Here is a 17,902-nt window from a genome sequence, read left to right as displayed (position 1 = left end):
TATGTTAGAGATGTCAGTAATGCTCTGATTCAGCACTACCTGTTCATAGATCAGACAACATGCAGAACTTACATATTACCTTCCACTTCCAATATTAAAATGAGTCCTTCCATCAATCACCAGTAATCTCTCTCATTCCTAAGCTTAGAACATGATTGTGAGTGGTGTTGGTTGGTGGTGATTGTTGGTCTGTAACCAGAGCATGGCTGGCAACTCTGACATGAAACCTGCCTCAATAAGTGGCTTTGTTGGGTGTCAGCATGCTAACAAGCTGGATGTCAGGCAGAGCATGAAAGAATAAATTATTACATGATCCTGAAAAGGGGTGGAGATATATAATAAGTAATATACATTAGATACACACACAAGATTCCATTGTATTGGTAAGATACATTAAAATGCAATCAATTGTATGATGCAACCCTTGAAAGAGGAAGTTATATTTAGATTCAAATACTCTGAATGAAGCAGAACAACTCACGCTCTCATTAGCTGTTTGTATTTACTTTGCTGATTTCTGAAAAACCTGAACAATGGGGAGTAGTTGTCCCTAGGACAACCATCTGGATAACTGTTCTATCTATGGATACTGCAATAGGTCACCCCCCTTATATGATCTTGTTATAACTTTTCCAGGTAACACTGCCCTTATCAGCTAAGGTCTCTAACATTTCCTGTATACTATGACAACCCACTCTAATGTTAGAGAGATCCATAACCAGATTCCTTAGGTCAATAGGACTCCAAAGGACATGTACATTATTCGGACTCCCTTATTATCTGGAAATGTCTTCTTCTGTATGGCGATTAGTTATCTTTGCTTCTTTTTTGACAATTAATTTATAACAGACTCCAGCTCTTCTCACTGGGGTATGAAGGACTGTAGGTACCTAAGTCACTGATCCCTGTACGGTAGGTTTTAGTTGTGAGGAGGAGGTGATACTATATTTAAGAGATACTTTCTGGAGGGTCTCAGTGTGCTGTAGTTGTATTCATTATTAGCAATAGGATACAACTGTGAAGAGGGGAAATATTTTCCCTTGTGAGATGACTCTAGACTTCTTATGTTGGACAGTTTTTCCATTTTAGTACCTTTTTGTTGCCAATAGAAACAAGATTTCCATTAAGAGAATCTGAGCCTCTTTTTCTCTGACCATTGATATAGTAATGTTGATTCCTCTTTTATTAATGTGTTCCAGTCTTCAAAATACTAGCAAGTCTCTGATCCACACATTTTGTACATATGTGAGTGCCTAGTGTACCTGATGGCAGACATTTACTATTACCTATCCCGATCGTATAACTTCTCAATCCATTCCTTTAATCATACAACGAATAGAAATGCTGCAGTTAACACTGAAGGGATAACAACCAATCGGATTATAGCTATCATTTTCTAGAATGTACTAGATAAATGATATCTCGGATCTGATTGGATGCTATGGCCACTTTTCCTCTTTAGACGTTTTAGTAAATGTACCCCTATGTCCCAGGGTTCAGGGAAAACATATCTTTCACTCATTAGATTGAAGAACTGTTCCGAACCATTCATTTGCCACCAATTGTTCTATTTCTCTGTAGCGCTACATTGTCCTGTATAACAACAACAAAATTAAATACAATAACGAAATGCAATTTAAAAATAAAATATTCAAAACCCATAAATTTTTACCTCAATGTGGTCTGGACAGTCAGGACAAACAAAGGTCAGAAGTCGTTACCTGGAATACACACGGGTCAGACCCTAGGTGTAATCCCAAATAGGAATTCCAAAAGCTTCATTATCTCTTTGGGGGTGTCAGGACTACACCCAGGAACGGTCCAGCTCTACTTTTCCCTCCTTTTCTAGGCATCTTAATCCCACTTCTCACACCATGTAATTGTGGAAGAAATCAAAATCCAAAGAAAGCAGTGTTTAGAGGCTTTTATATGAGAATGGCATGAGAATGATATGAGAATAAGTCATTATTTATAATTCATATATGTACCTGGGAGAATATTCAAACTAGCATAGATCCATCATGCATCATACATACTGCCCTCAACTCTGGGGGATTATACTTGGCATGCACAGTACCCAATAGGATTGACAGATGATATTTTCTTTTCAGTATACATTCCTTTCTTTTTGTTAATTATGCACTTCTCATATAGTAGGATTTGAAGCTTAACTACTTAACCTTCTCCAATATGTAGGCCTTTTATCTGTTTTCTAGACAAAAGATCAAATATCTAATGAAACACAATCCCTTAGGCAATTACATCATTTCTTACAGAAACCAATAACAGTCATCAAACTAACACATTTCTTTTATTCTTCATTTTCCCCCCTAGGGCACTATGTGTGTCACAATCAGATATCCCAAGAGTTCATGGAGTTCTGGCTATAAATGCCTTCTTAAAAACCTACTAATGATGTCACAGTACAAAGCAAGGTATAATTGTCCATGTGAATAACAGTTTGCATATAATCTATAAATGTTCACATGTGGCTATTTTGCAAACAAATTAATTAGCAATATCTGTCATTTTATAAATGTTTTCCAATGACTCTATTTCCCCAAAACAGTCTTCCCCCCTACATCTAATCTTTCTCTTTATATTTTCTCCTTTATACAAAAAACTTCTTTACCAAACTATACACTGTGCTCATGTAGCATAATATTGCACTGCTGATACTTTATTATTTTTTATGTTTATTTTCCTAGTGGGCACTTGCCACCTGTGTCTCATTTCAAGGCCAGCACAGCCATAGCTCATCAAGCGTCTGTTTACCACATTGAACTATTTCATATAATTAATGTGGCATTTTTCTGAACACAAGCTACAAATGCCCATATTCAGCACCATAAACACGTCTTCATTGTTGGTTCAATTAGCTCCTGGAGAGACTGCATTTCCAGAGACTGTAAAACATGTTTGTTTTGCCCTATACAAATGCGCTCACCCTTTAGCCCAAGGACATTTGATCTCCAAGGTCATGCTCTTATTAGCAGAACCTTGTAAGACAACAGTACGCTGGAGCTCCACAGAGCCGCTTTATACTAGCCAGTTTCTTTAGATCATCTCTTAAGAAAGGAGCTCATTATATTGGGGATTTTATTGGTCAAGTTGCTATAGATTTATAATTCCTTTTTTTAGAACATTGGGGCCTTGAGGAGATGTTGTTATAAGTGGTGCAGAGAGAACATTGCAACCATAGGGAGACATTCCCATATAGCACATATTATTTCTACCGCTAAGACTATCATTGAGGATTGGAGATTTTTTCCGCTCATAATGGAAGTACTCAAATAACAGGAATTATTTCTTTAGGGAACATTGCAGCTACATGTTTTTTTCTTTCTTATATGGAAGGATTATTAATGCAATGATATTTTTTTTTAGAAGACAGAGCACCGTGGCTTTGAGGATGCAGTCTAGAAAAGTAAGCATTTTAATAACTGTAATTATTCCTTAGGTGAAAGCGCATTAGAGCTGGGAGGATATGTTCTCGCACAGAACTCCTCTAATTGTAATGGTTTTTTTTTTTTCTTCTGCAAGATAATAGCAGAGCACTTTCAAGGTCCAACCCCATTTGGCCAAGAATTTTTATTTTTCATCTTTATAGCTAATTTAATAATTTCATCACTAAATAGTTCAAATGATTTTTTTCTTCTTTTTTTTTTTAAAAAAAACTGAGCAGTTGCTGCAGAAACCTGTTTTCCATTGGTTTTTTTTTCTTTTCACATTCCCGCGTCCACGGTCATCTCGCGTACATGGTATTTGTAACTCAGTAGGGTATAAATCTTTACCTGGATCCTAACAAAAGGCCGTATGAATTGTACGTTCTGTAGTATAAGCGCTGCACATTTTGATTTCCTTGTTCAGATCACAGTTTCGGCTGCTTGAGGTCTCGAGCTAGTCATTTGTCTCCATAGGCCCAAGGCACAAAAAAAAAATTAGACTGTCAGTTTTACTTGGAAGTGGCTTATATGTGAGAGATTGTGAGCTCAACCGTGCAATACGACAATTTTGTCTAAAAATGTCAATGTGATTGTCATGCTGTAATTATCATTGCAAGTGTTGATGATTATTATTACTTTCATTACTATATAACTCTAAAACAATGGCTCTTGCATGAATATAGCAGGTCAGTTCTGAACAAACACAGTTTTAGAATTCCGATGCAGCTTTATAAATAATTTATCCCAGCAGGATTGAACATCAAATACTCCAGTTGTCAGGTATGTTTTTTTTTTTTTTTCTTTTCAGTTGTATGTTTTTCACTATCATGATTTATTTAAAATGTAGGGATTAAGTTTCACAAACCATCCTGAAACTCTGCAGTGTTTCCTATCAATTTTATATAAGAAAAGATAATACTTCAGACCAAAGAAAACCTACCAGCTCTTGTGCGCCTGTGTCCTTATTTGAATCTGTGTTTTGTCAAGATTGTATATTTACATTCGGGAAGAGAAAGTTGGTACAACAATTATTACATTCAGAGACACAGTGATGCCATTGGGCGATAAGGGTGTTTTTCCTGAAAGAATTGTCCTCGTAGCAAAGCATTGTCATCTGTCATGTTTGACAGCCAGATGTAGGAAGCTGCAGAGAGCTTTCTACAGTATATGTGTAAATGCTGAGAGGCACAAGGAGGTGATATAAGCACAGGAAATCAATGGCAGGTTTAAGTTTAGACTAAGAATACATTTTTGAATACTGCTCCATATAAAAGTGGTAATGTGTATGTCACGTTCCAATCTACGTCTCCAAAAATGCATATTTATTTCAGTTGAAAGGTTCCCAGTCACGCTCATTTAGACCCCGGTCTTACAGATACTTACCAGCAGAGGCATTTTACATGACAGTGAGAAAGATTTGTTGGTCTCTGCTCTCGGAACAATAAATCACAAATGAAGTGTGTAAAATGCGGGTAGATAAAAATATGAAACGTTAACACCATTTCGTTTTGGTGAACATAGTTGAGTTCCTTTGGGAATGAATTGATTGAATCCTATAGGACATGCTTTATTTAAACATTATTCCTGGAGGTACTGTAAGGTGGGATTCAGAATATCTGACAAATAGGAAACAGCCAAGGCAGGCGACTCCGTGCATTGTGGCTTATCACATGTCATCCAGCTCTAAAATGCGTTGGGTTCATTGGTTCATACGTAGACTGTAACAAGCTTGTGACAGTATTTAAGAGGGTGTGTAATATTTAGGGCTATATAAAGGATATGGATAAAACTATTAGCTTGAGCAAATTGTGGGCGTGCAAACAAAAAGGAAGATCTCCTCTGTAAAGCAAGGGCTTAAGGCTTTTTTGGGGACACCAGTACCCAGTGGTAGAAGCTATTTTAGGGCCTCTTGTATTCAGGCTTCATTACAAGAAAGTCTAATATGGGGGTTTATGTCCTTGTGTGTCCAGCACAAATACCCCTTCTATAACTTTATTAAAATTGCCCTGAATAGTACAGTAATTAGAGTGGAACTATACCCCAAAACTGTTTACATATGGTATAATAAAGGTATTGCATTGTCACACCACTGGATGTTTGAACATGTTTATTTCAGATAATCATTCAGAAATGACTCATTTAAAGCTACCATATTTCTTTGAAATGTAATTTAACAGCCCTAATGATTGTCTTCGATCAAGAAATAACTTGTTAGAAAGAATACCTGCCACATCAGGCATTTTTCTACACTTGTTGTAATTTTACATATATGCCTTTAGGAAAATACACAATTACAGTAGAATACTTTGAGAGAATGCTCACTGGCCCACTTTGAGGGGGACAATGATGAAAGGCCCCAGTCAATGAGAGCAGACAGTGGAGAACTGATTTAAGCTAGTGCCGATGGCTAAGGGAACTGGCATGACCTACGTAGAAAGTGGTGGGGTCACGCTATAAAGGGATAAGGTCTAATTTGTCCTCATTTTCCATTCGAGATTGTCGAGAAGTGCTCCAGGATTACTATATATATATATGTGCATTAATTACCATGATATGTCAAACAAGACCATCTAAACTGACTGCAGACGAACTGCCTGTATAATATTAACATGTATTTTAGTGACCACGTTTATCAACACAGTCAGCCAGGAGAGTCCCCCAATATAACTAAGATGCCTCAAATACAAGAATAAAGTCTAGGCAATGCCAATTAAAGCAACCCTCTTTGCAGGGCAATATAGCCATACAAGATGTAGGCTACAGACGCTATCAAAATAATTATAAATAGTTCTTAGTAGTATGAAGAAAAGCTAGCGTTGATCTAAACTACCCATTTGTAGTATATGCTGCAAGAGGATACAGAGTTAAGTTTGAAGAGAGGATATAAAAGCCTTTCCTTTCCTGCTTGTAATTGTTATAAGTTGGACGGGCTTTATGAAATTAGGGAGAAGCTTTGGTAGCTAACTACTCTTTCCTGCTTGTTGCTTAGCAACTGTTTACCTGGTTACCTGTCTCCCCCTAGGTGTGTCGTGGCACAAACACCAACACATTCATCTCAATTCGTTTGTAATATCAGAATATATCTATTAGCCATAATCATGTATATATAGCAGCCTACTATAATAATGTGTTGGAACTCAGCCTATACCCGTACAGGTAAACAAGCTATACAGCGTTTATATATTTTATGCTTAAAAAAACATTCTTCCAAGCTAAGTTTTACGGAGGAGTGCATTATTTTAAACAAATGGCCACATTCTGCCGTCTCATTGCTGAAACGTATTGCATTTTGTCTTGATTACTTCTAATAATTGAGCAAAGATAAAACTGTTTATTGAGTTGTAAACTTTAAGTCCCAATAAATGTATCATTGAAAGAAGCCTGTTCCCCCTACCGTATACCCATAAAAAAAACAAATAAGGAGACAACTTGCACCAGAACTAAAGTTGATTTACAATTGGGCTTGGTATGCACATAGTGGACCTGATTTATATTTGGACGTAAATCCCGTTGTGTGCCATATTGTGCGTGAAAATGCTCTGCCCATGCTCAGAAACTGACTCTACTCCAGTGAACGTAACTGCATGCAATTCAATCCTGACAACCTAAAATCTGAGGGGAGGAACGGGGGAGGGAATGGGCATATGCATGTAGGCAATGTACAATAAGGGCGTGCCAAGCTTAAGTGCACACACAGTCGTTCGATTCAAGCAACGGGCGGCTCTGAGGCATCGGCAGTGCAGGTGTAAGTGTCGATTGATAGTGATGACGGACGCGTTTGGATGCCAGGACATGTAAAGATGCATTTTATGCACAGTAGGCATTAAGAATACTCCGATGTATGTATTTCATGTAAAAAATATAATAGCATTTTTTTTAATGAATTTTATTATTGATTAAGAAGTGTTAATGTATTTAATTTCCCCCCGTGCGTGATGGGACTTTATATTGCACATATGCATTGTGCATATCCTGCAGTGTGTTGTGTCTGTCTGCATACAGCAAGTACTGTATAGCCACAGCGTACTTATACCCGTATAACGTTTGGGCCTCTTAAGGGTTCAACTGAAGGAGGCTGCGCCTGTATATTATAGATGTCTTCTTAACTACATTCTACAGGTGCAGCCTCCTTCCGCTGAACCCTTAAGAGGCACAATAATACTGCCGGCGTTAATACTCACGTGATTGTCCGTGGCCGGCTTCTTACACAGCCGCAGTGATTCAAAGTAATTTTTTTCAACAATTGAAATTCACAGCATGTCGGGTTCCCCAGCTTCACACATAATATGTCATGGTAAGTGTTGTCGCTGAAATCAGCAGAGCACTTACGTACCCCACCCGTTTGGAGGGAGGGAAATAGGTTTATTTATTAAATGAGAATACTATTAGTTTAATATTGGGGTTGGAGGAAGGCCTAAGTATTAATTGTGGGTCCTATTGATTTAATGCCGGGGCTGGTTGGAATTTTCTAAATGTAACATTTTTTTTTCCCAAATAGGGCCCCCGACATTCCAGGACCCAGACAAGCCGCAACTAAAGAAACCAGCAGCCACAGGTGGTGAAAGTGACAAGAACAGGTAGAAAGAGCAGGACAGTCTGCCAAATGTTCTGATTCTAGTGGGACAATCCCGATTTTTGGTGACTGTTCTGCCCAATCTAAGAGGAAGGTCAAGAATGTGTACTCTTTATATACACACTGCATTCTTTATATACCACACTATGGTGCTAGCTGTTCTTTGTGGGCTGACCACTCCCCCTCTAGTGTCTGGTCTCGCCTCTATGATCGCTGGCCACACCCCCTCTGGTAGGACCCTAGCATTGCAGTCCCCCGGTGTGCCCTTCATGCCACAGTCTGACACTGATTGGCTCCCCATGCAATCCAGAATACATTTCAAGCTGCTTACCCTCACCTATAAAGCCCTGTTTAACGCAATCCCCTCCTGCATCTCTGACATTGTTAAGAAATATATTCTCACTCCTTTTTTCGATGTCCTTTGCTTCACCTCCTCTCCTATCCCCACCTCACACTCCCACCTGCAGGAGTTCGCCCGTGCTGCTCCCCACCTTTGGAAATCCCTGCCCTGCCTGACCAGACTTGCCTCTAACTTTCAATATTTTGAACGCACCTCTTTGCTCTTACATACCCTGCCGCACACTAAGACAACTACTTTCCCCAGCTCCACCTGCCAATTCCACTCGTTTCCCACTACTCTCATTGTCTCCATTTGTTTCCTCGCCCCTCTAGAATGTTAGGTGTCACAAGCAGGGCCCAACTTCCTGTCTCCTGTCCTCATCTTCTTGTCCTCTTGAAAAGATTTATTTATGTCTTAAGTTGTTTCTTCTACTATTGTTTGTTTTCTTGCTTCAATATTTATTTGTATTCTGTTTGTGTACTGCTGTCTGTACGGCACTGTGGAATCTGTGGCTCTTTATAAATAACTGATGATGATAATTTTTATCGTAGTTGCGTTCACTACTGGAAGGTCCAGGAGGCTCCAGAATTTGGGGGAGACTTACCATAATCCTTGAGGAGCAGACATTTCTACTGCGAGGGTGCTTACCTATCTTTAAGGTGGGTGGGGACATGCTGTAATGATGCAAATTGCATAAACAAACCACACCCACCTCGATGAACACTAAGGGCCTCATTTAGAGTCGGACGCAATGTGCGTCTAAGAATTGCAAGAGTGGGAGTGTGCCGCAGCTTGGTAGGGTATTACGAGTGGCATGCAACCCCAGTTGCGTCCCACTCGTAATACCGTACTAAGCTGCGACTAGTTCGGGCAGCTAGCTAACTACTTGCGCCACCTAATTCCTGCCGCATTTTTAGCCCTTTTATGACGTGTGTTGCGTCTGCGTCTTACTGCGTCCAGGATTTACTTACGGGGTCACACTCCCTGTGTCTATATTATGCAAGTTCACGCCTTCACAATTCCGCATTCCGCCCTTTCCCTCGTTCTAAGCCGCAAGCTGTCACAAGTGTAAATCGCGTCCGAGATGCAGGCGGATATGGTGCTTGCTGCACATGTGTGATAGTGGTTTTGTGGTTGATGCGCCTAAAACGGACTTTGTGTCCGACTCTAAATGAGGCCCTAAGTGGCCAGGAGCATGATGATGCAATCAGCATCATACCCATAGGTGTATATGATACAAATGGTATCATCAACTTACCACTGCCTATTTTCATACCTCCCTTCCAGGAAGACAGCTGTGAAAAATGGGCAAAATGACAATTTGCATTGTATACCAGAGTGTGTTTGCTAAAAGCAAAAACAAGTAGATATGACTGGTTACACATGACTCACAGTTGCACTTAATAAGACTGAAAAAGATACAATTTCATCAAACCGAATCTCTCCTTAATTAACCTTACGTTGGGAAAGTAAAGGGAGGGAAGAGCCAGACTATCTCACATACTGCACAGAAAAAACTAGATTTATTTTGAAACCTATTATTCCTGAATATCTGCTGTTCTAATCATGAGGGAATTGCATTACTGCAAATAATTATTTAATTCTTGCTCGTTCTTCCTCACTTGCACCATTGCATATCAGGGCTACATTTGAATGGCTCTACTTTATTACTCTAATCTAGATACATTGCCATTTTGCCTCTCAGTAAATGTGCTCAAGAGACCTTATTGCCTACACAACACCTCATTACAATAACTCTGTTCCTCAGTGCATTATTGCAGCCTATATATTATGCTAGACTCTGTGTGATAACATCACATATTCTTGAGTGTTCATTTAGTAGTAAGTATATTGTACCTAATGCTGTGTTACAAAATTAGATATGATTCAGGGTAAATTAAGGGAACAGTGCCATGAAACAACAATGATTGTGTGTGATTAGATGTAGAATTAAAATATTTCCTTTATTGTTTATTTCAAATCAGGCAGTGTGCAGGTAATGGAACTATTTTCCACAAGATCCTCCCATAGTCAAATCTCAGCAAATGATACACTTAATTGGCCTGGCTCAGGTAACTAGACTATAGACAAGACATACATCTCCCAGCTGTCCCTCTTTTTTATTCAAATCCCCCTGTCCCTCTTTCTTTCCAAATAATTAAATTTTTGCATCTGATGTTTAGACTTTTATAAATTAACTCCTCCATTTGATCCCAAAGTATCTGCGCCCGTTTCTTTGTTTTTTCAAGAACATGGTGCAAAGCTGCATTGCTTTTCTCCAGAAGCATGCCTATGACATGTCTGTGAATGCAAAGGAAAGTACATATTTATGGCTAATATTAAGTGCCCCTCTTGGCCCATTTGAAATACTTTGGTTATACACCACTATCCGCTAATTAGTAATACCAGACTATTGTTTTGCAATGTAAGGAAAAATGACAATCCATTAAGGCTGAGGGTGGAAAATTATTATGATAACAGATACAGATCCCAATAATAAAACAGTACAAAAATATATATCGTATCCAAATAAAAGAGATAACTATGTTCTCCTTGAATGATTTCTTCACCCTCCAATCATAAAGCTTGTCTTGAGCAACATGTCTTGGAAGAAGGCTGTACGTGATTGGACACCAGTTGAAGATGTCATTCCATGCCACATTCCCCATGAGGAGCAAAGGTAGATAAAGGGTGCATCTTTGCACCTGGACAAACCATGTTGCAATGCAATGGGTTCAAATGCAATTTTTTTGCATGCAGGGAAGACTGTCTGCATTTGCATGCAGCACACAAATATTGGGCGTCTTTATTTTTACTATAGATGCTCAGGCTCCGTTCCCCGAGAACTGAACACACCCGAACGCAGATCCGAGTACCGAGTCACGCGCCCTCAGAATTGAAAATAAGGCAAAACGTCATTTTCTTACATCGCGAGCTTTGGATTCTATAAGCACCACCCTCCACGGCGATCCAGCGCCATTTCACACAGGGACATAGAAGGGGTAGCACACTTCTTGGTAGTCTGTAGAGCAGTTGGGCAGCGTCATAGGTAGAAAAGAAAGAGGAGGGGTAGCAGTGTTCTTTAAAGTCTCCAGTGACATTCAGGAGAGCTCCATTGCTCCATTGCTAATTGTCATTGCTGAAATAGAAATAATAGGTCTGGCAGGCTTGGTTTTCTAAATCTGCAGTCACATTGTACTGTGTTATATAGGTAAAACACAAAGAGGAGAGCTCCATTGTTCCATTGCTAATGATCATTGCTGAAATAGAAATAATAGGGCTGTCAGGCTTGGGAATATATTTACTAAACTGCAGGTTTGCAAAAGTGGAGATGTTGCCTATAGCAACCAATCAGATTTGATGTCATTTTAGGATGGGTTTAGTGTTGAGCTAAGACGCACCCCCTTCCTATCTCTAAGTCTGTCTGCACATTTTAAATTTGCCCCCCCTCTGCAGAGTAATATGGTTTTGTTAATATGAAAAATTGCACCTTCCAGATGGATTTACACCAAATTCTCCTTGAGGCCCAAAGTATACATCGGTTTGTTAATAATTAATTTCAATAGAACTGATATATATCACAGATATTTCTAAGTATAAGAATCTAAAATGTTCAGGGCTGACATTATTAATTGACATTATATTTAGATTTATTTTGTTACATATATAAATGTAAAAGTCCTGTTGGTATCATTTTGTATCTAGTATTGCCTAAAACAAGCTAAAGATACCCTGTCCTGATGGTTCAGGCTGACATCAGTGTATTTCATATGAGCAGTGAGAAAGCTATTCCTGCTGTACAATGCAAACCCTCTAATGTTGGCTAATTGACATGGTGGTGGGTGGGAAATCATTCCTGTCACTCCTATAAAATACTTACCCCCTAAACAGCAGGAAGGGTCGACCTGTGCTCAATTCAAGCAATGCTAGATACAGTCCACTAGAGAGTGTATCTAGCCAACGATTGAGGATAGGTGGGATATAATTGGAAAACAAATTCCTAATTTAATATTAAATATATATTTTTTTAAAAAAAGATGTGCAAAACTTCAGAGATAATATACCATAGCATATTTATGCATTTAGAGGTTTTTTTTCTAATGATAAAATTGAATTAGTAATCTAGTAGTCTATTCTCCCAGCTTATTGTTTCACATTGGTATTTGTAATACCTGGTCTGCAAATCAAACAATAGAAAAATAAGTTAAATGTTAAGACAAAGGTTTTATATTGGTAAGTCGTGTACCTCTGTGAGTATTATATTGTAATATTTCTCCTACAGCATACTCACCCAGGCTCAGAGATCCAGGGGAAACTAGCAATGCTTGTCTTCCTTAAAATTGTTGTGGAGATCCCTAAAGAGAAATAGGTGAGTGTCATAAATATTCATATATATGTTTGAGGAAGGTCAGCATTTAGAGATGCCCCAGTGCTTAAGCCACGGAATGTAGCATAGGAAAATGAAAAGGTCAGATCCCAAATGGGGCTCCAGTGTTAAATGATTAATAATAAACCTGAACTCTTCTCATCTTCTTACATTAACTTATATGTAATATATATATATATATATATATATATATATACACATATATATATATACTGAAGTGATTAGTGTACACACACGCGGGTATACATAGTTTTAGGCAGGCGTGGAAAAAATGCTGCAAAGTAAGAATGCTTTTAAAAATAGAAGTGTTAATAGTTTATTTTTATTTTTATAAAATAACAAAATGCAAAGTGAGTGAACAGAAGAGAAATCTAAATCAAATCAATATTTGGTGTGACCACCCTTTGCCTTCAAAGCAGCATCAATTCTTCTAGGTACACTTGCTCACAGTTTTTGAAGGAACTCAGCAGGGAGGTTGTTCCACACATCTTGGAGAACTAACCACAGATCTTCCATGAATGTAGGCTTGCTCAACTCCTTCTGTCCCTTCATGTAATCCCAGACAGACTCAATGATGTTGAGATCAGGGCTCTGTGGGGGCCGTATCATCACTTCCAGGATTCCTTGTTCTCCTTTACGCTGAAGATAGTTCTTAATGACATTGGCTGTATGTTTGGGGTCCTTGTCCTGCTGCAGAATAAAGTTGGAGCCAATCAGACGCCTCCCTGATGGCATTGCATGATGGATAAGTACCTGCCTGTATTTCACAGCATTTAGAACACCATTAATTCTGACCAAATCCCCAACTTCATTTGAAGAAATGTAACCCCAAACTTACAGGGAACCTCCACCATGCTTCACTGCTGCCTGCAGACACTAATTATTGTACCGCTTTCTGGTGCCTCTGTTCATCTAATGACATCTGATTGTTACTGTCTCTTCACTCTCTATTATGCGTGCTGTCTAACATTTAAAATTTAGTGTGTCCATAGTGTTTCACTAAATTTTTTGTTGTTCTTTAAGTTATCTAATGGGCATCCTTTAGTTGGTGGCATGGCAGATGACAGCCGCTGCAATGTTCTACATACGGTCGCTGAATGTCGAAAATGGACAGAAAAATCCCTCACACACAAACACTCTTTTTGTTCCTCACTTAAAATAAATGTCACTGAATGACTCTTATCAACTTCTTATTAACTTCTTATCAACTTCTTATCAACTTCAAAAATACAAAAAAAGCTTATAATATAGTAGTTTTTTGGCTTCTGCTGCTGACCCTCACACACAAACACCCAGATTATTTCCCACTTAATACAGATGTTGCTTCCCCACACAAGATTACTTTCACTAGAAAAACTTAACATTTTAAAATAAAGAAATCTAATTATTTTTAGGTTCTGCTGCCTAATATGCATACAGCAAAAGCACACTGTTTTTCTCCACTAAATATACCAGTTAGTTCAAAACGATATCTAACTCAGTCTACATAGTAGTGCTATATATATGCATTAATAACAACCAGTAGCCACAAGTTTGTTTAAACTCTCTGAAATTGAAACAAATTAATCAGAAAATTATTCTAGCTGACTGATCCCTACAGAACTGCTTTGCAATAATCACAACTTTTCTATTGTTTTCTCTGTCCCTCTTTCACCGTGTCTAACGCTCAGGGCCACCATCAGGGGGGTACAGGGTGTACAGCAGTATGGGGCCCTATAGCAGTAAGGGGCCCCACCAGCCCTAGTTCCAAACAGATTTATTAGGGGAGGACGGCCTCTGCAGTGATTTAAGGGACGTGGCAGGCTCAATTTCTAGGCAGCAGCTGCTCCTGAGATGCGAGGGATGGGGGGAGGTCTCTGCACTGATATAAGGGATGCAGCAGAGACCCCCCCTGGCAGCACATCTGTCTCCACTCCCAAGATGTGGGGGCCCCATGGCTGCCACCATTTGCTCCAGTCCCAGCCCCCCAAGTGTGCATCTTTCCAAGAGAGAGGCATCCGACTTCCAGACACAAAGCCACGACAAGTCAGAGAGGCTCCTTCCAGTGTCACTGACTTCATGTAATTAATGATGTCACAAGGCTGTCAATGGAGAGGAGCCATAAGGAGCCAGCAATGAGAAACTTATAAGCAGAGCGGTAAGTAAACTAATGCAGGAGTTAGTGAGAAGTGGGGATGGAAGGTGATTGGAAAGAATGGAGGTGTAACGATATGGCTGGTAATATCTGAAGTCCAATGGCAGATATACAGCGAGTAGTCAGACGTTTTCTGGGTCGGTACACAAGTGGGTAGTCAGACGTTTGCCGGGACGGTACACAAGTGGGTAGTCAGATGTTTTCCGGGTCGGTACACAAGTGGGTAGTCAGACGTTTACCGGGTCGGTACACAAGTGGGTAGTCAGACGTTTGCCGGGACGGTACACAAGTGGGTAGTCAGATGTTTTCCGGGTCGGTGCACAAGTGGGTAGTCAGACGTTTACCGGGTCGGTACACAAGTGGGTAGTCAGACGTTTACCGGGTCGGTACACAAGTGGGTAGTCAGACATTTGCCGGGTCGGTACACAAGTCGGTAGTCAGACGTTTGCCGGGTCGGTACACAAGCTGGTAGACAGACGTTTGCCGGGTCGGTACACAAAAGGGGAGCCACGGATGTAAAGAAGAGTAGCAAGTAGCAGGAGCTGAGCAGGCAGAATACTCAAGCACATGTCTGATCCAGGAAGTGCCTATTATAGGCCCAAACAGGAAACAGGATCCAAGATGGTTTTTATTTTTTACCATACTGGCTATCTTGTAAAAGGCAAATTTAAGGGCAAGTTTACAAATACAGAGACCTCTAGTAGTCGGAGGTGCAAATTGCAGAGTAATTCCTTACGGGGGGAAGGTAAATCTTAGGTAGAAGATCATTTTAAAATGGGGGTGTGGTGAGAGAAGGACGGAGAGGGGCCCTCCCTGTTACATTTGTACTGGGCCATGCAGTTTCTGACGGGAGCCTTGCCAACGCTGTATACTGTAGTTTAACTTTAAATGCTATTTTCAGAGCAAAGCATTGCAGCTAACATCCTCCCTACTACACTGCCTGTTCTAAAAAGGCGCATGAGAAAACAGGGGAGGTCTATAAATAGAAGATATAAACTCTTGTGAGATTTTGGATCAGTATTTTCCTAGACATGACATTCTGCCTTGTTGTGATATCTGGTTTCACTCGGAGTCCCAAATCTCAGATGATTTTTCCGAAACTGAACCAGTCATCTCTAATATAAATATATATATATATATATATATATATATATATATATATATATACTCTGCTATTTAGAACATGTGTGGCCAAATTGTTAAGAAATTAATGAATTATTATAATATGGGCTATCACTCAAAAATTGATCTCTCAAAATGTTAGCATGGAGCCTCCGTGAAGAGGTCACTGTGATGTGGTATGGGCCTCAACACTTGGATCACATTTTTAACTAAATAACTCATTAACTTTCTTAACTACATAATAATGCCATCATGCTGAAGTGTTGAAGTTGCAATATGAAATAGGGGTTGCGACATAGCAGATTTTAGTACTGATTGGTCGGAGAGGTCTATAAACAATGATAGGCTAATTTAGTCTTCCATGGAACAGCCTAAGATGACAAGATGTATGTATCATAACAGGTTCTATATGTACCTGTTAATGATATTTATTGTTTCCCCTCTAGCATCATAGCACAAGTATCCCAAAAAATGTTTTCACATCTAAACACCCATTTTACCTTGTTTTCGCTTACAATGTAAGACTTGAGCATCTGATATAGTTCACCTGGCATCAACATCTTCCTGTTCACTGGTATATCCAACTGCATATTCTGCCTCGAGTGATATTACTAGTACGCTGTAAGTAAGCGACATTGTTAATAATGTATGAAGTCTGCAAATGTGTAGAATTATTATAGCAGAAAAAAGGCAACGCAAATACCCTGGAGTATAAATTGTATACAGTACTTATGTTGTATAGTCAATACCTACTGTTTACATTACCTGTCTCCCAAACAACTGTATAAGCATTTGTATAAGAATCTATGTGTGCATTATTCAACAGTCCCTTGTATAATTAAATCCTGCTGGCTGTTACTATTAGTAACAGTTTCAGAACTTTGGCAAACCAACAGGAGCAGTATTACAGTAAAGCTGCAAGCGCATATTTTAATTTTAATTAACTTGTCATAGTTTTCTGCTTTAACTGGACAATTTCAGGTATGATGAGCCACATATGTTACAATGGTTGGGCGAATTGGCAAAATCAGTCAACCAACATAACACCATATTTTATTTAATTTATATCTCTCAAATATTTTTGGGTAACTTTCTGGTAACAATGCTGCTATACTTTACAAGACAGTTAACCGTTAGAGCAGTAGAAAAGCTGAGTTTAAGTCTATGTTTTATCACCATGTCAGCAGGAAAATGTATATATTTTTTATTTTAACATATCTTGTAACTGTTCCATTAGTCAGAGTTATATAACTCATAAATTAGCACTGTCTACATACCCCTAGGAAGAGGGCTGCATTTATGTCATAGCTAATGATACTTGTCATACAATAGAGTCTATGGAATTTGTCAGGTGTCGTTAAGGGACACTAATTGGAAAGCCCTGTTTACTTATACATTCAGATCAATGAAATTATTTAGAGTGTTATATTGGTGCCACACATAGTGGTCCCTAAAGGTTATATAAGGAATTATTTGCATCTCTCCCTTGCAATTCCTTAAAAGGCTTCCAAAAACATACTGGTAGGTTAATTGGCTGCTAACAAATTGACCCTTGTCTGTGTGTCTGTCTGTGTGTGTATCAGGCAATTTAGACACTACCAGGGAATCAGGGACTGATGTGAGTGAGTTCTCTGTACAGCACTGCGGAATTAGTGGCGCTATATAAATAAATGGTGATGATGAATGTTTGTCCTCCTGACCTCCCTTCCATCCATAAGAAAAGGTGGGTCCTGGGATACTCCCCATTACCTGCTGCTGGGAGCCAGACTGCACTGTTTATGTGAAAGCAGTCTCTCAGGTGGACATAATTTGTCCAGACTAATTCAATAGAGCATAAAATAAGCTTTAGATTCACTTCTGTTGACTAGGACGGGATTGATTGTTATCTCCTCTTCATTGG

The 17,902-nt window shown here is 39.2% G+C and overlaps 1 protein-coding gene across 3 annotated transcripts in view; it reads left to right on the top strand.

Moving 5' to 3' along the window:
* LOC142099084 (uncharacterized) overlaps positions 1-17,902 on the top strand; it is a 195,024-nt gene that overhangs the window by 157,529 nt on the left and 19,593 nt on the right. The window contains exons 1-3 of one of the 3 annotated variants that reach the window (XM_075182201.1): positions 2,347-2,435; positions 3,388-3,427; positions 12,642-12,728. The exons of 1 other annotated variant lie outside the window; for it this stretch is intronic. The gene's annotated coding sequence lies outside the window, so the exon portion shown is untranslated. Of the gene's footprint in view, positions 1-2,346; positions 2,436-3,387; positions 3,428-12,641; positions 12,729-17,902 lie in introns of those variants that run through there. One more of the 3 variants, XM_075182202.1, reaches the window with a different exon arrangement.

The sequence above is a fragment of the Mixophyes fleayi genome, chromosome 8 (genome assembly GCF_038048845.1).
Source record: "Mixophyes fleayi isolate aMixFle1 chromosome 8, aMixFle1.hap1, whole genome shotgun sequence".
NCBI classification, from domain to species: Eukaryota; Metazoa; Chordata; class Amphibia; order Anura; family Limnodynastidae; genus Mixophyes; species Mixophyes fleayi.
This window is presented reverse-complemented; position numbering and strand designations above follow the sequence as displayed.